The sequence below is a fragment of the Falco cherrug genome, chromosome Z, assembly GCF_023634085.1.
Source record: "Falco cherrug isolate bFalChe1 chromosome Z, bFalChe1.pri, whole genome shotgun sequence".
Lineage (NCBI taxonomy): Eukaryota > Metazoa > Chordata > Aves > Falconiformes > Falconidae > Falco > Falco cherrug.
This window is the reverse complement of record NC_073720.1, coordinates 48,838,285-48,861,591: the sequence shown is the minus strand read 5'-3', so window position 1 is coordinate 48,861,591 and position 23,307 is coordinate 48,838,285. Positions and strand designations below refer to the sequence as shown.

The following is a 23,307-nucleotide window of genomic DNA, read 5'->3' as shown; positions in this document are numbered from 1 at the left end:
AGACCCCCCGCGCCGCCGCGCCCCCCCCATCCGTCTATCCGTGAACCCCCTCCCCCCCCCCGCGCTCCCCCCCCCCCCCCCCCCCCCCCCCCCCAGCACGCCGCTGGGCGCAGCTGACCTACTTTTTCTGCATTTCTCCCCATACTGCCCGGACCCCTCCCACGCACGGGGCTCAGAGGCGTTTAACCCTTGGGAGAGCAGCCGCCGCCGCCGCCACCTCATCCCGCGCCCGTCCCCCGAGGTGGGCGCCCGCTGCCCGCGCAGGGGGGAGGCGGCCGCGGAGCGGGGCGCTGGCTGGCCGCGCAGGACCACAAGCCAGCCTGTCTCCGCAGCACCATCTCTTGGAGAGTTGATAGCCGCTGCCTTCATCTGAAGCAGGCTTTCTGTTTATCTGGTTATTGCACTGCGCTTCCCCGGGATTGGTGTCCGACCTGGCCGTTCGGTGCCAGTAATTAATCTTTAACAACGCTAATGATACCCATATTAAAATGAGAAGTAAATAAAATTGCCTGTATGCAAAGAAATGGTGCTGATGGCATTTCTGTACCAAGCGGCCCCACCTTCCTGCAAGGGGACAGACAGGTCATCACAGTGATTTGGAAAGGTGCTGCCCTTCGTCACTCGTGCTCCACGCTTTGTCTGGGAAAGGCTCTGTGATTGCTGTGACAAACTGCGTCTGGCACAGCGTATGCTGAATACTGGCTTGGTGTGAAAAGCACATGTAGGTGCTTTGTGGCAGACTGTGCTTAGCATCGTGAAATAGTGCTCAGTATGATTTTTGGCTGATGAATTGTAATTCACTTATGGATCGCAGTTTGCTTTCCTCTGTTTCTGCTAAAACAGTGGGTCGTTTTTTGCTGTTTCTAGAAGAATGCTGAAGGAAAAGCCCTTTAGTTGCATAAAAGTTTGGAAAGAAGGAAGACGATGCTCTCTCATTTTTAAACATAAAACTCTTTCTACACAGGCCAGACTTAAAATGTTCTGAAATTGAAAATCTGGCTTGGGCACACACCTTTTGAAGTACAATAATCTTTGCTTGTTTTGAAAAGTGTGTGCTGGGTTTTAATAAAGATTATTGGATTATTGAAAAACTGTATGGAACTTGTCAGCAAAGCATTTTCTCAAGTATATAAACACCACTGAGTATACAAACAAAGTGCACGCAAGTACATGCAGGTAACGAAATGGGCACTTTGTCTGAAGAAGTTAAAGCGTCCCTGGTGAGCTAGTATAACATGGAACTGAGGCAAAACTGCTGGGAAAGGAGTTTCCTGGCGGCATACGTATCTTAGGTTCAGGACCAGTGGGTGCCCATGGAGTAATCAAGCTCTGTGGTGCTGTGACCCTGGAGTGGTGGCTGTGGGTCACTCTTTTGGCTGTCGTGTTGTTGAAGGGTGGTGGGGATGGGCCCTGTTTGTGTGCCAAAGGAAGGCAGGTGCTTCTGTGTTTTGAGAGGACGGTCTATCTTGTGTGCTTGGCTGTGCTCCATTGCTTTAAGACATTTCCCATGTTCTTGGCTGCTAGTGGCTGCTGACTTATTTGTAAACTGCATTTCGCAGAAGTTTTGAGTGAAGTAAGTGGAGAGTTGCAGGGACATCTGGGCTTGATCTTCCCCCTCCCGCAAAGGAGACACCTTCGGTCAAGCTTTGGGCTATCTAATGGTATTGGATTAGCCTTAGCTAATGTAATAGTGTCCTGCTGTTAAGGGTAATAAACAAATTCTCTACTGACTGTCAGATCTTTCAGCAGCTTTGATAGGAATAACATTCAGGTGTCAGTGATACAGCTGTAGTCCTTGGCAAGACTTTAGGGTACTATGCATGTGATACTGGGGTAATTCCTGGAAAACAAGGGTTCTATAGAGGGTTTATAGGTATTTGTTCATCTATATGGGTTAAGGTGCTGCTGTTTCCTATGTAAACATTTTCTTTCTCAAAACACAGCATGAATATTAGGTTGCAGATGGCAGTGACCCAGAAGTATAAATTAGAAGGACTACTGGGTACAGCCAAGTACAACTGTCTACCTCCTTTGCATTTGTCACTTTCTCAGTAGCTATTGTGATTACCAAATAATTCAGTCAGGCTTTATTTCTTTTTGTTTGTTTGTTTTCTAATAGCTGTATGCAAGTTGCAGGGAATGGTGATGTGCAGGGACAAAGAATTTGCACATTATACAGGGAGTACATTTTAGGTACCCATCCAAGCAGAAATATGAAGATTTTGCAGAATAATTGGTAGGTAAAAAATCTCAGCTCAAATTTAGTGATCAGTTTACTATCATAAACTGATCTTTAGTTTTCTTTTACACAAAGTGACATTTTTCACTTTGTTAACAATTAAGTCAAAACTGAGTAGTCGCTGCAGGAGTTGGTCTTAGTGATAGAGTTCATGGGATAATCTTATTAAAGGGAATATTTCATATGTTTAGGTTAACCCAGAGATCTGTGGTATGGGAAGCAAAAATGATGTTGAATGAGTGCCACCAAGTGTCCTCCTGCTGTATATGAAAGCCCAGGTCTTAAGTGGGAGAAACATAACATTCCTGCTCTGTTTTACTATCTCACTATAAACTAACCTGAAAGAGTCAGGTTTACCACTGGTTGAGCATGCTGGGAAAGTCGTCACTTTTGAAACAGTGTATAACTTGTCTTTGCACGATGAAGGGTGGGACTGGGAAATACAGAAAGAGGAATCAATGTATACGGCCTTGAGCTATTTGGAAGGACTTTCACTTTTTCTATGGGTGATGCATATTTTGTGGGACCTATGGTATCCAAAGGAGGTGATGCTCAAGCCATTCAGTCACAACATGTAAAATACATGCCATTGATTTGGTATTTACCAATATGCAGGGCTTTTTCCAAGCACCATTGTGTAGTGTGGTAAATAACAAGCTGCCTTCCGCATGTGGGTTGATAAGGCAAGGTGCTAGAAGTATATCATCAAGGTGAGAAGTACTTTTGTAGATTCAGATAAATGCCTAGGCTTTTGGTTTAGATAAAATTAACCTTCTACACAGAACAGTAAGGAAGTAGCTGTCCTTTTCTTCTTGTGTCTTTGCCAAGCACAATAGATACAGTTATCAGTATTCTTGCTACTAATTCACCTATTATGTCAGTTTAAAAGTGTTTTATTGTTTCAAGGATGTTTTTTAATATACTGGAGAATATTCCTATCAGGCTATGTTATCTGGGCACAATCTCACCATTCATACAAGAGGAAAAATAATAGCTTCTTCTTTGAAATGGCTAACCTTACTACAGCTTTAGAAGTGCTCTTTGGGGAGCTGAATAGAAGGAAATGGAAAACTGAAGAGGGTTGCTAAGAAACAATTTCAGATACTTCAGATTTTATGAAAAAAAGGACACACCCACAAAACCGGACTAATCATTTCCAAAAGGAAATGATCCGATAGCTATTCTTTTATTAGCCAACAATTCTAGTTTACTAAATAAGGAAATAATAAGGAAATAAGAGCTTTGGGACCCAGTATAATTAATAAACACAAATAGAGAGGCACTCCTTAGGAAAAGCCTTGCACGGGGCCTGAACTTCCAGTAAAGCTTCCACTTTAATAGCCTCAGTGGAGAATCACTTTAACAAGTTGCACAGTTGATTGGCCATGTTGCATCGGTATCAGGTGGAAAACCCACAGTAATGTTCTGTTATGATGCAAGGAGAGTTCGTGCTGTCGTGACAACTGGTGTATGATATGTACAGACACGCCCTGCAAGGCAGTCCCAGGCTCCCAGTCACTTATCCATAGCAAAAGATGTTCTCAGCTTCCACGTTTCAGCTATTAAATGAGTGCAAGAGAACAACTTCACAGCTGTAGCTGGTCCTAGATACATTTTTCCTTAATGCACACAGCTTCAGGTGTTTATTTTTCTGTTACCTAACAGCATTTCTTCATGTTTCTACTCAGCTTAGCTGGCTGTTGAATTACGGGTTTGCTGATGGTTTGGTTTTTCTTTGTTAGATTTTTAACGATGTGGGTTTACTTATCCTGTGTATGAAGGACTATGTTAATATATCTTAATATCTGGTTACAAAAGATCAGAAATGATACAAACCAGTTCATTAATAGCTGATGCCCAAGTAAACCTTTTTTTCTTTTTTTTTTTTAATATGAAATTTTGCACTTATCACAACTTGCTACAGGAAACATTACCTGTGAACACGTAAATGAACCAAAATGCAGATCAGTGGGCACAATTTAGCAGACTAGAAAGTCACAGAATACCTCTAAACATTAAATGGCTGGTATGGTTTTGGATCCAGAACAAACTGTGGTTACTTTAGATTTTATTTAATTAATCAACACAGGAATACATTGATATTGTGACTCTGTTCTCCCATGTTCTTCTTAATGCAATTATACCTTTATACATTTTTGACATATCTTTTCATTTTTACAAAACAAAGTTGTATATGTTTTTTTATTACACAGAATTATGTTAATATGTAAAAATAATCTTAAATAATTATGTGAGGCAGAGTTTCCCTCCTTCAACAAGTAAAAAATGTCAAGTTTTAACTAATAGCAACAACATAAAACTGTGTAAAATGGTTTGTTTGGCTAGGAAAGCTTTACTAACCCCTTGCTAACTGATGTTTAAAACAACTTGTCTGAAGTATTTAAGTTAAAGGCATTTAGAATGGACTCTGAAATACTAGTTCACATGTAGGAAGATAGTTGTTTTGACTTCTTTTTATTCTAAGGTTGATTCGACCTGCCTTTCACTGTAAAGTAAAAAAAAATGGCATCCTTTAAAGAGCAGTTTCTTTCTGTTAAAATTTTCTGCAGTCAGAGAAACATAGCTTTCATTGTGATGTATTCAGTCTGAGTCATCTGCTCAGTGGATGATTGATCAATGCCTAGTCAAGCCTGGATACAGTAAACTACAAAAGCAACATAATGAATGGAAGCTAAAATATGTTTCAAAATATAGTTCCTTCCTTATGATCAGTATTCCACTGGGATTTCAAATCCAGGATAGAACTACCAAGTTAAACATGACAAAGTTGAATTTAAGGTTATATTCTGACTGCTGTGGAGACATTGAAGAGAAAAGTCAAACAGAAACAAGAGATCTCCAAGTCAACAGCGTTACACTCAAGTAGCAGCTGAGCCTTTTGGATCTCAAAATTACTCAAACATCTTGGAAAATCAAAAGACAAGAGACAGTATTTGACCACATTCCTGTACTAAACTGACTCTCCTCCCACCATCTGCCTCAGTCCGAAGGGTCAGTGTCCAGAATGAAGAAGGGATTTCTGTCTCCTTGAATGACAAATTCTTGACAGCTGTGATTTCCTCCTGTCTTCAGCCTTCTGCTTTAATTACCTTTTCCTTTAATTTTTAAGAAAGCCACCAGGAGATATGGCCATATTTTTCTTCCTTTAGATGTGAGGTTTTTTCAGCTACTCACTTCATATCTCATACTCCTCCACAAGATGAGTACCTGCATTTACATGTAGAAATGGGATCAGTTTATGGTGGCCACACTTCTATAATTCATTGTCTTTCCTTTCCTTCAGTCCTATGTGTGTCCTTGTAGTTTTGGATTATAGATTCTCTGGGATAATTTCTTTCCCAGAAAGATAGACAACATGATATTGACTAGGTTGTTAAACATAATGACACAATAAATAATGAAAAATTAGTTGCTTTATCTCTATAGCAGCAAAGGTGGATTTCAGTGCTAATGATTACTTGAAGTAGGGACAACAGTATTTTATGAAGTTTCTACCAAAGAGCTATCAGTAAGCAGCTGCCTGATAGTAACACTTTGTGATCAATGTCCCCAGGAGCAGGTGGTTTCAAAGGTACCCAAGGTAGAAACTCAATGTTTTCTTTCAATGTTTTCTTTAAAATATTTTGTCTAGTTGATGAATGCTGATGGCCTAGCACTGAGATGCGTGCTTCCTAGCATCCATCATGTACGACCTGGAAGTGCTTCTTGTTCGTTTATGTGATCAATTATGTGTGACTCTTCAGCCTGACAGAAGAGCCCAGCATACTGCTGGAAGGGTGGAGACCCCCAACAACCCCATGAGATCTGAGCCCCTGCCCCGTCTCCTCTGGGCTGCTCCAGGAGCCAGCTAGTGGAAAGATCCATATCATGCATGTATATGTATATATTTGCCTCTATCAGCCAGTCTTCCTGACCCGCCAGCGAGGGTCAGGATGAGGCTGGTGGTAGGGTTTGTGTCTGCATGAGAGCTGAGCATGCCTGTATGTGTGGTTGGCCATCTAGGCATATACCTATGCTCAGCCCTGCTACTGGCTGGACTGGGGAACACAGAGTGGTGACAGCCTGACTTTTACCAGGCCACCAGGTCTGTCAATCCCTGACTGTCATAAATCCTTTACATGTCATCATGTTGCTGGTGACAGGGAAAGTGACACAATAAAGCAATTCCAAGGTATTTCAGATGTTTTTAAAACAACATGTCTGAAAGCTTAAAAAGCAAATCACATCTTTTTATACCTTTGATTAGAAATTGTATTTTAGTTTGCATGCATACAGTTTCTGGAAGTATACTCTTGTATCTTGATTAATAATAACTTTTTAAATAAGTGTGGTTTTAAATGAATGGCAATTGTTTCCCTTGGTGTTAACTCACAGGAGGCTTGTCAGAGTTTGCACAGGCTAACTTACCTTTCCTGTATCCCAAGAAGATGCATTTTCATGTAAGGAAATCCTTTGGTAGAGTTGGGAAGCACATTTTGTTTGGTGGATACTGTTGCCCCCTGGAGGCCATTTCTCAATTATCACAATATTAGATTGGAACTTAAATTAAAACTTAGAAATGTTTGCTATTATAAACAAAATATTCCCTTTAGCAATTAAAAATATTGTGATTTTAATTAAAAGGGTTTATGAGCTTATCAGAGAAATAACTGATTTCTTACTATGCTAATTATTTTTCTACAGTTGCTGTTTAGATTTGCCAATTACTAGACAGTAAAATTTAATTGCTTTTTAAGGAAGATGAATATTTAATTTGAATACAGTACTTGGGAAAAATAAGGTTTTAGTCAATGTGTGTGTGTGTGTTTTAAGCAGTGTAGATTATCAAACTAGGGAGTGCGAGTGTCTCCACATGCACTGTAGACATGGTTCTACACAGTGCTACTATTCCTCATGAAAGTGTAAGAAAAAACACAGTGCAAGGCTGAGAAAAGAGGCACCCCGGACCTCATGCATGCTTTGCAGCTGCTGTATTGCCCCTGGCTGGAAAAAATGCTAAAGTCAAAGGCAGCTCACGGAGCCAAGATGTTTGCTTGGCTATTGATAACAAAGGATAACAAAATGGCCAGGCAGGCAGTTACTCAGACCCAACATTCAGCTCCTTCTCCATTGCATGGCCTGCTGGCAAGGGAGCCCTGCTTGGGCTCTATGCAAGGGACACACAGCAAGGGTCACAACCCCAGGGTGTCCCCCAACCCTCCTGAAATGGAAGCTAGATTTCTGCATTTGTTTAAAAAAAGCGCCCTCTTTTTCTTTCATTTCTGAGTTTACTAGATACTTTGAGCTCATTACAACAATTTGATGGATGACTGTTCACAACCGACATCCAGGCTAGATAGCAATGGCTGTTGGTCCTTGGCTATTGGAGTCAAATCTGAGCTACTGGGCTGATGGCATTGGTAATAATTAATTGGGCAGCCCATGTAGGAAGACTTTTCTCTATGTGAGTAAAAGTCTGTTTCTAAATATTTCGTTCTTATAGGCGTTGCTAATCACTATCACTTGTGGTATGAATTAAGCATTAATTTATACATGTCTAATTATTTAGCTTTTGCAATTAGTCTCTTGTCTACACTTGTAATTAGACTCTTTTTTCTTCATAACTGCTGTACCTCCCAGCCTTTTTGCTTTGGTGGTGCTCTGATTTTTGCTGCCTCCCCAGCGCCATGGGGTGCTGGAGTTAGGTCCTGCTATTCTTTGCTGGGCTTCCTGTCCCAGCAAGTACCAATGTTTCAGGAGACAGCTATGCTGGCAAAGAAGCAACACTGTACTAATGAATGGAGGAACAGGGCTATCTGTGGTGGTAACAGACAAGGGAATGCTTGGTACTGCTTCTGGTATGTATTGCCTAACCCCAGTGAGGCCAATGTTGCTGGTGGTTAGTGAGTCATGCACTGTGACAGATACACTGTTCTGGACCCCTTCTTGGGATTCGGCTGTTGCTTTCCATCCTCACACCAATCCTGTGATGCAGGCAGGCCAGCAGCTTTCTGGATAGGCATACAGAGAGCATTTGTTTATTCTTGGAAACTCTTCTTTGTCTGAAGGCTGTAAGTGTCACTCCTTCTCCAGCTCTTCATTTTCTTCCTCTCCTCACTGCAGGTTCAGTACTCCCTTTCTGTGCGCAATTCACATCATGCTTTGTGACCTTTATGCAAAATGTAATCCAGACTGTTTCACATTAGTACTTCAGGTAAGTTGCAATGACAGACTTAAAACTGCTGAAAAACATAGGAAGGATGCCTCTTAAGGAGTCCAACAACTGTCTTTGGCTTGCACTAGTTATTTTCTATCAGTAATATCAGTACCACATGTGGTATGTTCAAGTATTTTAAAATAGCAGGGTAATACCAATTGAAGTTATTGATTTTTCTGGGCTTAGGCATGAATAAAGATTTCATACAAGCCAAAATGCCAAGAATTCATAGTTGAGGCTCTCTCGATATGCTCCTTAACTAATTAAAAGGATTAAGCTTTCCTCCAGTGAAAATATTCATCATGCTATCCGTGACATAGCTCAGCAGTGTTGGTATACCAAAAAATATTTAAATCTTGAGGACAAGCTGATGGTTTTAGTCTTATTATATGAGACTACATGCATATGCTTTCACCTTGTTTTCACGTATCTCCTGCATACATTAATGATAAAGTTTAAACAGTTACAAACCAACAGGAACAGGTTATTATTATTCCTTCCACAATTCTAGCTTTAGAAATAAAGACATACACAGGTGGAAAATCATTGAGGATGCCCGTAACAGCAAATGGAAAAGTCCTTACTCTTCTGACTCTCTGCAGGTTCCCTCTGTTTCTTCCTGACAACTCCCAACCTGCCATATGTAATCCTCCAGCTGGGCTCCTTTGTACATTACTTTCAGTAAAGATATGGTTTTATTTTTTTTTTCTTATTCCACTGTATCCAGCTCCTGAGTGACCATACTTGTCAAGCAAATGGGGTTATCCTCCGCAGCCATGTCTTGCACTCCCACTGCAGAGGTGCTGGCACAGCTTGGGCAGATGGTTGTCCTGGCTGAGCCCTCAGCCAGACAGAGCTGCCAGCTCTGGGCAGCTGCTTTCCAGGCAGATGCTGGGAAGGAGACTGGTGGAGTAGGAGGACATGGCAGGGAGGAAGGAAGGCACTGCAGAGACTTGCATCCTATACACAAGTCGGATCAGAGGCAGGTGGGATGTGCAGGTCATCCTTCAGGAAAGATCTGGCACAAACCTGACAAAATTGTCTGAGTAGGTCTAGTCGGTGGACTTTAGATTGGGATGAAAAGGGGCTTTCAGGGAGGCAAGTTTCACTAGGTTGAAAATGGGTGAGATATCTATATGCTATCCTTTTGGTAAGGAAACAAAACAAAACAAACAAAAATCTGTGCAACATTCAAAGGCAGGAGACTTAAAAGGGTGAGGGAAAATTTTTTTGCTTTCAAAATGTAATTTTTTCCCTTGGTATGCTTGAAACTTTGTTCATAAAAACACTTGAGAAATAAAGCATGCATATGAAATAAAGTGTCCTGTGAAAGGAAAAGGGCTCAAGCTTAGGACCGAAGCTGGAGGAGGGTACCTAAGGTCAAGGCAGATCAACAGCACTGTCTGCCAGATAAGGCTGCTCAGATCACTCTCCAGTGAACATGACTGGAGAGCCTTTTCCATAATGTTTTACACACAGAGAGCACCTTCCCATGAAAGTTTTTGAGAAAACTAAACAGCCGTTATGGGGAGACTGAGGCACAGAAGAAAAATGAGGTGTCTCTCCACAAGGCAAAGACTGTCTCAGAGATAAATAATCCAGGTGTACTTATCTCTAATATATATTACTCCTCTTGGTTAAAAAAGTGGGGGGAAAGGTAGATCTTAAAGCCATATTGCTTTGGAGAGGAGAGGAAATTAAAAGACTGTTTAAAATATACCTCTTTTTCCTGTTGGAACCTCCAGTTTTAGGAATGGGGCTTTAATGGCGACCACAGGGAGAGTTTAAGCTAACCATGGTAACACTGACAGCTAATCTCACCCTCTGTTTCTGCTCTGACCACAAAATGCAAACTCTGACAGGCCCAAAGGCAATGATGAGGTGAGAGCTGCCCAGCACACATGCTGGGTGGTATTTACAGTTACAGGAATATGAATAAAGCGTGCTCCAGAAAGGCGTTAATTGCTGTCAGTTACAAATACCACGGCAGGAAGGAGAACTAAAACTGGTGCGCAGTTTCTAGCATTGGTGATGGAGGGCAAGTATAGCCACAAATGGAAGATCTGAGAGAGAAAAAGGTATTTGTAAATAACAGCGAGGAGGAATTCTAAATTGGAGTAACCACACACCAACCACAGCATGGCCCCAGGGCCATCCACACCACCAGCAGGGCCAGAGCTTGGCTTTGTCTGGTGCTGCAAACAGGTGGATGGATGGAGGATGTCAGTGCTGTGTGTGTGCTCACAAAGCAGCTGGCCTGTTGGCAGGACTTCCAGCACTTTTCTCCAAAGTGAAAAGGAAGGGGAAAAAATTAAAAATCAAAAGGACTTGCTGAGACAAAAAGGTCATGCACTGTCATGCACCAATAATTCCACCCTTAAAATCCCTGAGAATCACTGGCTTAGTTCAGGAGTATTGCTGCTGCTGGGCCTAACTTACTCAGCCCAGTAACCCCCAGACCTCTACTAACTGGGGGAGAAAACCACACAAGACCTTTGGAAGGTCCCTTCCCATAAATTCCAATGAATTATTTACAGTTTGCATTAGAAGCCACACTCTACACAATATCATTGACCTTTATAAGGGTTTGAATGAACAGCCGCATCTCACACAGTATTTTTCATCTTTACTTATAAGACACTGGTTCTTTCAAGGCTGTTCACTAGGCAAGTAACATTTTTTTTATTCAGCCATAGGGCAAACTGCCATTAACTGCTTGAAAAATTGTACCTCTCTTTATAGTGGAGAATTAACAGTGCTTCTTAAAAGCTGGCTTACTTTGGCCTTACAGGTAAGGGTGTGTGTGTGAGGAAACTTGCTTTCACAATAATTTAGAAAATTACTTTATTTCAGAGTTATAGTTACAGCTACACTGCTAATGACTCATGGCTTAGAAATCTTTTGGGTGATAACCTGTGGTGGAGAAAGCTCCCTACCTTCATTTTCGTGTTAACATGGGGACTTCGGCTCCTATTAAGCCAAAGGCTCTAGGAGCTGCCCCTGCTTAGAGAATGGAGATGCTTTAAGCTTGGGCAAATTCAGTCTGGTGGGGATATGGTGTGGACGCCAGGTTTTGCTTACATGCAAGCTGACACAACCCAAGAAGAGTTGGTACCTGGGGTACCAGGACTTACAGGGCTTTGTGTATAGGACCTAAGGTAGGCAAGGTATTCTGCAAGGGGCTTGGAAGGAGTCCTGTATCCCATTGCCACAGCTGGGTGAATGTAAAGACCAGCAAGGACAAAAGTAACATCAGATTTTCCTGCAATACAAAGTGTGAGGATGTTAACCTGGATCCATATGCCTGGGTACCAATGACTGGATGAAGATGACATGGCAGGTGTACCTGGAGCAGCTGCGTAGCAGCCACACACGGGCATCTGCCAGGCTCTTAACCTCTCTCAACTTTCAAACCAAGAGACGGAACCTGGCAGATCCTTCATGTTTGAAACCAGCTTCACAGCAGGGGGAGATATGCCTGTGCTTCCTGTATTGGGCCCCTCCTTCTCCTTGAAGAGACCTAAGTAAGGATTTCCAGACCAGAGGCTGGATCAAAAAAAAGGCAGTGATTCATTTGGGAGTGAGCCTGATCAACAGGGAGAGACGGTGTCACAAGCCACCTACACCCAGCACTGGGGCACTGTTAGATGGCTTTTCCTAAACAGACTTGTGCATTCATTGTTTGTTTTTTTCCTGATTTATACAAAGGAGCAGCATCCAAGTGTGTTTTGTGAAGTGACAAATGACAAGAAATTAGGTGGCTGCTTTTCTGATTTTTGCTTCTTATAAGCAAGGCCTCCCCTTACCCCTGCTGCTCAGCAGAAGTAAACGATATTCCCTGGGCCAAGTCTAGTTCTTCATAGCATTTATCTCATGGCAGTTAATGCCATTAGTCAGAGATTTCCAATTTAAGTGTCATAAAATACTAATTATAATAAGGTGCTTGATGTCTCTCCCCAGGTGTACCAGCTCAGGATGCTGCTGAAGTTCTATTGGGCAGGAGTTACTGGGACAGAACAAGAACGGTGTTTTGTCATGCTACAGAGGAGGTTAATTAGAAAACTGCTCACATTATTGGTGAACCTAATTAATTTCATTACTTTCAAAGAGAGTCCTGATTACATCTGGAAAATAGCTGATAACCCCAATAGCAGATTATGGGTAATTTGATACAAGACCACTCAAGTTTATGATTACATGGCAACAGAGCATTTTGGTGACTTTTGAGTAAGAGTAATGACTAAGACCTGGGCAGAGAGAGCAGCACAGCACATCCACAGGGCAGCAAGTGCCTTGTTCTGGTTTTCTGGTGGAAGTCCTGATACTTTCAGGGAGTAAAGAGGATGTTGCCTTGGAAGGAGACTTACTGGTTGTTCCTCGTTTCCACTGAGCAAATTACATCTGAAGATCACCAAGGATACTATTTTTCAAAGCTTACTTGCTTGCCCTATGTTTAAACTCCACTGCACAGTACTAATGGCCTGCATTCTTTATTCCTCTTACAGGTTTATAAATAAATAGTTCTTGTCAGAGATGTTATGCACATAGACTTACACGAACTCTAAATTAATGTGGCTTTCAGCCACCCTTTACACCTGCCCTTTGTGAAGATGTATTTCAAAAGCCATTTTCTCACCAGCTGCTGAGCTGGTGAAAGATGTGATTTCATTAGTAAAGCAGATAGATACAAGCTGACATCCTGGTTGAGTCGGTTATTGGAGCTAAGGGTTACAGAAAATCATTGGGGATGCATGTACTATGTAAAACCACCAAGAAAAAGCAATGTAAAGAAAGTCTTTATCTTTGTAACTGCTCAGAGCTGTGACAGCTCTCCCAAAGGTTAGGCTGGCTTTGGAACTAATGGCTGAATGTAGCAGAGAAGCCCTTCTGAGCCAAATACATGCCTGTTATTTCACTGTATCTCCCTCCTTATAGCACATTTATGAAAGCTTGCATATTAACATAATAAAGACACTACTACATCTGGCTTGCTACAGCCTGTTGCTAAGAGTGACTGGGAGGCTGGCAGAGCTTTCCAGGGATTTGCCAGTGGTGGAAAGTCCCACTGAGGTTTACTGGGTGTTCCTTCCCTCAGCTGCCAAGCCTGGTCTGGGTTCTGGTAGCACAAGGTCAGGGAGCAGAGCCTCCTGGGCATGTGCTGCCCCACGTTCCTGGGGCATACAGCAGGGTGGTGGGCAGAAGAGCTGGGGTGCCCCATGTAGCTGTGAACCTCACAGCTCTGTTTATGAAATTCTAGTCATACAGTGGCCCTGTAATGAAAGGAAGGAAAAATGAAGGTGAAATCCAGCCTATACTCTACTGGGGAGAGTTTGCTAGCACAGATTTCCAAGGGACCTCTGTTAAAACAACAGGGGAATTTTTAATGTAAAGTAGTTGCTTTTGGCTGCATTGGCAATTCTGACATTTTTGCCAAATGGATCTTACATCTAGAGCTTTTGCCATTGTAAGCTTGTCAGGCAGGGAACGAAAAAGAAATCATAGCTGCGCTGACAGTACCTTTCAACGCTGATGAGGAATGACTATGATCACACACAGAGATGGGAGATGAGTAACAGACTCAAGGCCACATACTGCTCCAGCTATGCAGAGATGCTGAAGAACAATAAAGTGGAGCAGTTTGCTTAGCAAAGTCTCTCAGGGCTGTGGGATGTTGGATACGTGCCCCTATTCTTTCGAAAAGTAATAGCATTAAGTCATGGAGAAGAGAAAGGAAGACACGTACTCTTCTGAAAAATGGCCTATTACATCTTTGATTTTTCCCCTTTCATCCAGGGAAAATATTGTGCAATGCAGGTGACGGATATGTTGCATTTACAAAATCAAAAGATGAAAAGTCAGTTCTTGCAAAACTCAAACTCAGGATGGGTAGTTTAAGAGAACAGACCTGGCACTGCACAGAATCTGATCATGAATCGAAAGTTGTACATGTGCTTCCATGTTTCTATAGATCAGGGGTTTGTAGCAGATTGTGTCCTGTCCCATGGAACTTTCATGCCATTAGTAGCGTTAGGTGGTATGAGACAAGTTCTGTCAGGAAGATTCGGCAAGCAGAGTGTCTAGCTGCTCTGGGCCCTGCAGCATCAGCCTGAATGTTTGTCATAGGCAGAATTTTGACCTACAAAATAGGAAGCATTCAGGTTTGTGCACAGACCACATCTACTTGGAGTTTCTCATGCCCTTTCTCACCAAAATCTGAAAATTCTGATACTGCAATTTTGCTCATTATTACCTTGCTGATAGAAGTATTTTTGTTTGCTTTGTCAGTGCAGATACCTGAAGAAAACACTATTTTTCTTTTCAGAAGAGGCTTAGTATGTGACTTATTTTCATTTAAGCCATTGTAATCAGTTTATGTCTGGGTATGATTTTTTTTTTTCTTCCACATAAATAAACCAGCTTGCAGTCTTTATCTTTATGCCATAGTTTAGATCTTGTCAGTAGAATCTCAATGAAAGACAAATGACAAACCTTTTAATAAATATTATTACTGTTTTCTGGTTATGTAATGTACTGAAGTCTGAAAAGGTTCTTCCCACTATCCTATCAAATGCATTCCTGTGAGAGAACTTATGGCACACTGAATATCTACTTGTAATAGCTGTCCCACATAAACTGCAGTTATGCCATCTTAAATATGTTCTTTTCAATGCAGAACTAACACGATTGTAAAGCATAGTTTTTTTTAATTTAATTTCTAAAATTCTGGCTGTTCTGTACCTACTAGCAAGTACTGAATTGTTTATAATCACACTGAGCTTTCACAATCATAGTAAGTTCACAAACATATCCAGAAGGAGCTGAGATCAACCTGCATATGGAGGGTTGGCTTTCCCTTTGATGTGTAGCCAGTGGAGAGCATTTCTGTAAAGACAAAAGGGAGCCAAGCATGTAGATGTTATCGATTTATGGAAATCACTGCTACCCAGTAGAAGTCAGTGAAGCTACAACAGCTTGTTCCCTGCAGTGGGTCTGCCCTTTGGCTTCTGCAAATACATGTTTGTGTGGGTAATGTGGGATAAGCTGAATCTGGCCATCCACGCTGACTAATGTCCTTCCATGGGAATAGGACACCACTCTCAAAAACATTACTTCTGCAAACTGTGCTGTGTAGGAACTGGTTTCTTTCTGATAATACAGTCATTTCTTCCCAGTTATTAAAAGCTCTCAAATTACCTCAGTGATAAGACTGCTGTTGCCTGAAAGGAACTATCTGGCCAGATGGGAACAATTCTGAAAACTTCAGTGTATATTCTTACAGGTAAAAATATCAAAACTACTTTTCTAGGTATCAGGACTGAAGATCCAGGTCTCCAGGTCTTGCTGATTCATACCTATAACAGAGGCACTATTAAGTAGCTTCAGGAAAGATTCCAGTATTCCTGCCCATCTCCACAGCTTCGCAGGGATTTATGGTTACTGGTGGTCTTTCAGCAGCAGCCCATTTTGCCAGCAGATGCATGTGGAAATGAATTTATCCCTAAAAAAAGAAAAAGAAAATTAAAAAAATTCTGTAATTGTAAGCCAGAACAACTTATGATGAACTTGTAAAGAAAAAGCATCCTTCAAAACACAGGATAATTTCAACAAATGCTAGTCATTTTCTTGTCCCTAGTCAATACAACAAGAAGAAACAGACTCAAAGTAAGGGAAGAAAGACTCAGGGCAAGGCATTAAAAAAAGAAATAGCGAAGTACTGGGACAGGTTGCCTGGAGAGGCCATGGAATTCCCATTGCTGGTGTTTGATGCTTGTCTTATCTCATCTAATAAGACAAGCATTTGTAGGGAATGACAGAGATAGTAATTTTGCCCTAAGAAAAAGAGTGGATGGTCTCAAGAATTCTCTTCCAGATTCCTGCCATCCTCCTCTCTCCTTTCCCTATGATTTGTGTTTGCTTGAGGTTTTTGCCTGCCCGCTCCTACTTTCTTAACCCTGTATTATGGCAGACTTGCATAGATAATTACTGGGTATTTGAGTGTAATAAGCTATTTTTCATTTTCTTTGATTTTCCAACTACATTTTGTTTGTTACATATCTGAAATAGCATATGACCTTGTTAAACCACAATTCAGTAAACCGTAGTTTGGAACAAAGAAGGCAGTTTTGGATTTGGAGTTCGGCAAGGAACAAACCAATCTCATGCTAATGTTCTGCTAAAGAAAGATGTGGAATGCTTGAGCTTATGGTCCTCAGAGGCCACTGAGAGGCCAGTGAGCCATCTCCTCAACCACAAAGTGTACAGGTTAAATCACAGGGAGGGTATTAACTATCGGATCATATGGGTGGTCTTCATCCCTCAGCCTAGCTGGTTTGCAAACTATGCAAATCTCCATTTGGCAGATGAGCAAGGGAAAAGATGGAAGAGTGTTTCTTTCCACAGTATGTAAACCATACATTTCACTCTGCCCTTCAATCATGTTGCTTGAAACAAAGCTTCTGTTGGGTCATGAAACCAAAGGGACCACTGCATTCCCCTGTGATGTTAAAAATGTAAGACCCATTCTCCAAAAAAAATATTTTGAGTGGACACATTAAGATGCCTTTGCAAACCCTCCAGAGTAGAATTTGAAGGTTATTCTCTTTTTAATGCCTGCGTGCATACATATATAGGAATATGTCCATGGGTAAGTAAGCTTTACAGACCAGGGCTGTGTGCTGCGGCTCTTACACAGGTAGTCCCCTAACTTTGTATTGAATATTTGTCACAGACAAGGCAAGAAGGCCTCAGGAAGACTTATAAATCTTGACCCCGGTCTACCTTCTCATAGCTTTAAACAAAACTCTTCTGAATATAAAACATCTGCGTGTTTTATGTTGCTGCAGGTACAAGTGACTCTTCTGCAAGCAGAAGAGTGATCAGTCAGTGAGAAGGTTTTTCTTCTCTCAGAAAAGGAAGAGTGGGACAGCCTAAAATACCTTCTACTACTTGACCACCTACCCTTTGTGCCTGGAACACCCATTGATGCTGATGGATACTGGTTTAACAGTATGGGTACCAGGGTTTAAGACAGCAGATGGCCCTAAGTATTGGATTTCATATCACAAAATTGACCTTAAAAATCAGCTGTGGAAATAATACAAGGGGTAAAGTGAAAGGGTGGAAAAAAAAAGAGACTTTGGGACCATCAAATTCTATATTTATATCTTGTTGCCATGAGGGAACCAGTGCCTGAAATTAGAGGCTGAACAGTTGTATTCAATGAGAGTGAGTGTGAATGTGTGTGCGTGGGGTGTGTGTTTTTCTGTTAATACAGACCAGGACTCCCCTATAATTAGAGATGGCAGGTGGTGAGGTCCTGCCACAGCCATGCGTTCACTCTGGCTCCTCGCTCAGAAATAGGATCTGGGGAAGCGGGCAGGCATGAGGGGCGGATGTCATAGGCTCTTGGGTTTTGTACAAGGCGTACATAACATGGTAACAGCAAGCATGATGGTATCAGTTTGAAGCAAGCTTCTTTTTTTTTTTTTTTTTTTTTTTTTTCCTCCCTTTAACCAAACCTGAAAAGCAGTCCTAGGCTGTGGCTTCAGCAGCCAGTGGCATGAGGCCAGCTGAGCTGTGTAGACTCCCACAAAGGGTGTCTTGCTTCTGGCAGATGTCCCAGATACCAAGCCATTTGATCTCAGCACAAAAATAGTGGCATAAAATACTGTGCATTGGCTTTGCCCTGACAGCAGTGGGACTGTTGCTCTTCGCTGGATGGGTGGAAACGTCCTGCTGGGGCTGGAGCTTGTGTCCTGTGAGCCTTCTCCCCCCATGGGGCAGCAAGGTGCCTCTGTGCCAGGATGAGAAAGGGAAGAGATAATGGGGAGTTTTCCCTTAGCTTTAGAGTCATGCTTTTAAAAACTGACACACACTTTCCTGACAGACTGCTGGCTCCTAGCTTTGCTGCCGGGAAGGACGGAAGAGGGAAAACAGCGGGGCTTAAGGCTTCTGACACATATTGGGAGTGTTGCTGTGCCTTCAGGCGAGTAAAGCCTCAGCTGGTGTCAACTGGTGGAGATGGGTGACCAAACTGCTGAGAAACTGATGAACACCTGCTAGGGATCTGACCCAAGAGAAGAAGCACGAAGGAAGCAGAGTGTTTTTGCATGGAACAACATGAGATGGTGAGGAGCCCACAAGCTCAGGAGCATCATTAGTGTGAAGACTACTGTTGTTTGTTTCAATGCCACTTTATCTTTTCACTTTTGCATGCTTTCCCACCATGGCCTTTCCTAGCCTTGCCAGGGTAGAGCTATATTGCTACAGAATTTTAAACTGGTAACTGCTACTGACTGCTGCATACCTATTTTTTTTCAGAAAATCATACCATAAATATTGTGCCATAAATTATCCCCATTCCACAAAACAGTCCCATGTGGATTGGTCAGGGAAAAAGTGCAAGAATGCTCAGTTTGAAAACAAAATGTTCTTAGCCAGAAGAGGTGTTCTGTTTTGTTCAGTGGGTTTCAGATGTGACTGAAAGCTGGCCCTGCCCCCCTTATCCTTCCTCCTGGTTTTATGGGATGTGTACTTTTAAACTGAGCTGTGCAAATGGCTTAGGCACCACACCCAGAGAAGCAATAACCTGGTACTGTCATCAGTAAAGTGACAGCAGCCCAGCCCAGTGGCCTCAGTACTTCTCCCAGGCCACTGCGTGTGACAAAGTCTGCACTGCCTGACTTGCAGGTACAGTGAACTAAGTTAATTGCCCTTGGGAAGTTCAAATGTGTTGGAGGCACATGTGTAGCCCCAATTCTCTGCCTCCATCGCTTGCACCACTTGAGTAATGCAGAGTGTGCAAAACAGGTGTCAGGTCTTCTGAGGCAGTTCTGATGCTCTTGCTTAAGTCAAATGTAAGTTATTTTACAAGCTGTAAAACAGTGAAAAATGAGCACTTACACTCTCCTGCTTTTCGTGGACTGATGAACTGTCCTCTCAGTTTCTGGTGTCCAAGACTCTGGTAATCATCTTCAGTGTATTTGCAAGTGTGAACTTCTCTGGCTTCCATCCACAGCACACATGGTTTTTGCAACCTTCCCAGCATAAAAAAAGACAGTATTTTGTGGTGCGCTGGCAGTTTGTTGGTTTATTTGTTTTAGAAGAATCTCCAACCAAAGCAGATTTTTCCATTTTCTAGGAGAAGCACTATAGGCCAAAAGTGGAAGAATGAGAACTCAGGGAAAATATAATAGGTTAAGAGAATCATAGAATCATAGAATTGTTTAGGTTGGGAAAGACCTTTAAGATCATTGAGTCAAACTGTTAACCTAGCACTTCCAAGTCTACCACTAAACCATGTCCCTAAGCACCACATCTCCACATCTTTTAAATACCTCCAGGGGTGGTGACTCAACCACTTCTCTGGGCAGCCTGTTCCAGTGCTTGACAAAACCTTTAGTGAAGAAATTTTTCCTAATATCCAACCTAAACCTCCCCTGGTGCAACTTGAGGTCATTTCCTCTTGCCCCATCACCTGTTATCTGGGAGAAGAGACCGACCCCCACCTGCCCACAGCCTCCTGTCAGGCAGCTGCAGAGAGCAGTAAGGTCCCCCCTGAGCCTCCTCCTCTCCAGACTGAACAACCCCAGTTCCCTCAGCTGCTTCTCACAGACTTGTTCTCTAGACCCTTCACCAGCTTCGTTGCTCTTCTCTGGACACGTTCCAGCATCTCAATGTCTTTCTTGTAGTGAGTGGCCCGAAACTAAACACAGAATTTGAGGTGCAGCCTCACCAGTGCTGAGTATGGGAGGACAATCACTTCCCCAGTCCTGCTGGCCACACTGTTTTGGATACAAGCCAGGATGCTGTTGGGCTTCTTGGCCCCCTGGGCACACTGCTGGCTCATGTTCAGCTGGGTGTCGACCAGCACCCCCAGGTCCTTTCCCACCAGGCACTTTCCAGCCACTGTTCCCCGAGCCTGTAGCATTGCGTGGGTTGTTGTGACCCAAGGGCAGGACCCAGCACTGAGCCTTGTTGAACCTCATACAATTGCCCTGGGCCCATATGTCCAGCCTGCCCAGATCCCTCTGCAGAGCCTCCTGCCGTCAGTCAGATTGACCGCCACCCATCCCCACCCTGCAACTTGGTGTCATCTGCAAATTTACCAAGGATGCACTCAAACCCCTTGTCCAGATCATTGATAGAGATATTAAACAGGACTGGCCCCAATACTGAGCCCTGGGGAACTTGTGCCCGGCCACCATCTGTATGTAACTCCATTCACCACCACTCTTCAGGCTCGGCCCTCCAGCCAGCTTTTAACTCAGTGTAAAATACACCCTTTTACACCAAGTCCAAGCCATGGGCAGCCAGTTTCTCAGAATGATGTGGAAAAAGGTGTCAAAGGCTTTACCGAAGTCTAAGTAGACAACATTCACAGCTTTTCCCTCATCCCCCGAGTCAACTTGTCATAGAAGGGGTTCAAACTTGTCAGGCAGGACCTGCCTTTCATAAACCCATGCTGGTTGTTGTATTCTACATGCCATGTGATGGTACTCAAGACTTTGCTCCATAACTTTCCCTGGCACCAAGTCCAGACTGACAATGTCGCTGAAATTGGGACTAAGAAAACTCCTTAACACCAATGCAGCATTAAGAAGCAGACATTCCTTTATTGCAGCGCTGGATGCACAAGGGATTATGCCAGCTAATGTGCATGCCATATGTTACATTCAGGCAAGATTATATAGATCATACATATGTTTATGCATTACATTTATCAGAAAAATCATACGTACTCATTCAATAGGTGGTACTATATTAATTAAGCATTGCACATGCTCCTTACAGATATTTTAGAATATCTGTATTCTGGGTGTCTCAAACAGTAGTTGGACCCTCTAGTTATAGCTGACTGAGAATTGAACTTTAATTACCATTCCCTATACAGACTTGTCTTGACCACAGTTCAACTTCTTTTGGTAAGTTTGGTTTCAGATCTGGCTTTGCAAGATCTTTTGTTTTAGCTCCTTCTTGGAATTATTGATAAACTTTCCCTTTAACAATATAGTGTCGCACAACTACTCTTTGATGTTAGCTATCCATTATACTGAAGCAAACAGTACAAGGTGACAACAGGCCTCTATTTCCCCAGATTCTCCTTCTGGCCCTTCATATAGATGGGTGTCACATTTGCTAATTTCCATGCAACAGGGACCTCCCCAGTTAGCCAGGACTGCTCATAAATGATTGAAAGTGGCTGGATGAGCACTTCTGCCAGCTCCCTCAGTGCCCCTGGGAGGATACCATCCAGCTCCATAGACTCGTGCATGTCTAAGTGCTGTAGCAGGTCACTGACCATTTCCCCTTGGATTATGGGGATTTCATTCTGCTCCTTGTCCCTGTCTTCCAGCTAAGGGCCTGTGTACCTGGAGAGCAACTGCTCTTACTATTAAAGACTGAGGCAAAGAAGGCATGAAGTTCCTCAGTTCCTCAGCCTTTTTCTCATCCTTTGTCAGCATGTTTCCCCTTGCATTCAATAAAGGATGGAGATTCTCCTTGGCCCTCCGTTTGTTGCTAATGTATTTATAGAAACATTTTTTATTGTCCTTTATGGCAGCAGACAGATTAAGTTCTAGTTGGGCTTTGGCTCTTTCAGTTTTCTCCTAAAATGTTTCCCTAGGTCTAGAAAGCACGAAAACTAGGTTGACTGTCAGTATGAAAACAACCATATAAGATCTGAAGAAAAGTTCATCCACCTACATGCCCTGTCTGTGGCATGTGCTTAGACCAGAACAAGTATGTGCTCCTAGAGCATCCTCCAGTATAAAACTTCCTGGCTACCAGTCAGGTTCAGAGACTTGCCATGCTGGAGGTTGTTGCCTCTCTATCTTTAGTGGCCCTTTTAAAGACCTCCTCTCCCTGGCTTTTGCCAATTGCTTTTTGAACTTCTTTATATTTCTGTTACAGAAAGCATCTCATGGTGGTGAGTTCCACCGTTCATTTCACACTATGAGGACAGAGTGAGTGGCTGTCATTTCTCAGCCGGCTGCAAGACCACTGAAGCACAGAAAGAACAGGAAAACAGGAACCCCACTGGACTGTGTCAGCACCCAGCACTGATGTATCAGAAATGCCAGGTGGAGTGGGATTTGTCTGTGCCATGGAGCAGCAACATCTAGTACTAGATAAATGTTCTTGCTAGCCTCCATCCAGGTTAGAGTAATACAGAGTGCTGGTGCCAGGTCCTGGTCTAGCTAGGTGAGTCCCTGACTGCTAGGATATGATTGCTATTGCAGCAGTACCCAAAGATCCTAACTTGGATCTGATCTGCATTTTCAAGATGCTGTGAACATGCAGGAAAAAGACAGCTCAACTCTTGGGAGCTAGCCACTGAAATACTTCGTGAGCAGGAGTAGATGGATTCAAGTAAGCACACAAGGGTGTAGATAGACATTACCTTTCTTTTGCCATTCCTAGATTTGCTGTGTGTCTGAGCTGGTGCTAGACAGTGTAGATTTAGAGAACACCTGTCAGATCATCACTGGAAAAATAAGAAGATCCAATTGGTTTCTTGGCTCCCTATGATGCTTTCTAAGGAGCACACTCTGCCCTGAGGCAAGGTGCAGGGCTGTGTCTGACACATCCACCAAATTAATCTCTGCTTTTGATATGCCTGGAAGGTGTTAAATCAGTCAAAACTGAAACTGTTGTCTTGTCAGCACTAGCCACTCTGAAAGGCAACAGAAGTGTGTATCTGCATGTTAGCTCTTCCTTTGCAAGCTGCAGTGGGACTTCAAATAGGTTGTCAATTTCCTTAAGTAGTGACAAAAATGTAACCTCTATTTTAATTTTTTCATTGATAGACCAGAGTAGGAACAGGTCTGTAGCTTTAGAAGTCTGGTGTCCC

General features: G+C 42.7%; 1 long non-coding RNA gene across 1 annotated transcript; it reads right to left on the bottom strand.

The window, feature by feature from the left end:
• Positions 1-9,446: 9,446 nt before the first annotated feature.
• On the bottom strand, positions 9,447-20,881 carry LOC129734776 (uncharacterized). The gene is made up of 3 exons (XR_008730379.1): positions 19,359-20,881; positions 15,755-15,954; positions 9,447-15,338 (listed from the first exon to the last, which is right to left on the bottom strand). It is a non-coding gene; the product is annotated as an uncharacterized LOC129734776 (long non-coding RNA).
• Positions 20,882-23,307: the final 2,426 nt, after the last annotated feature.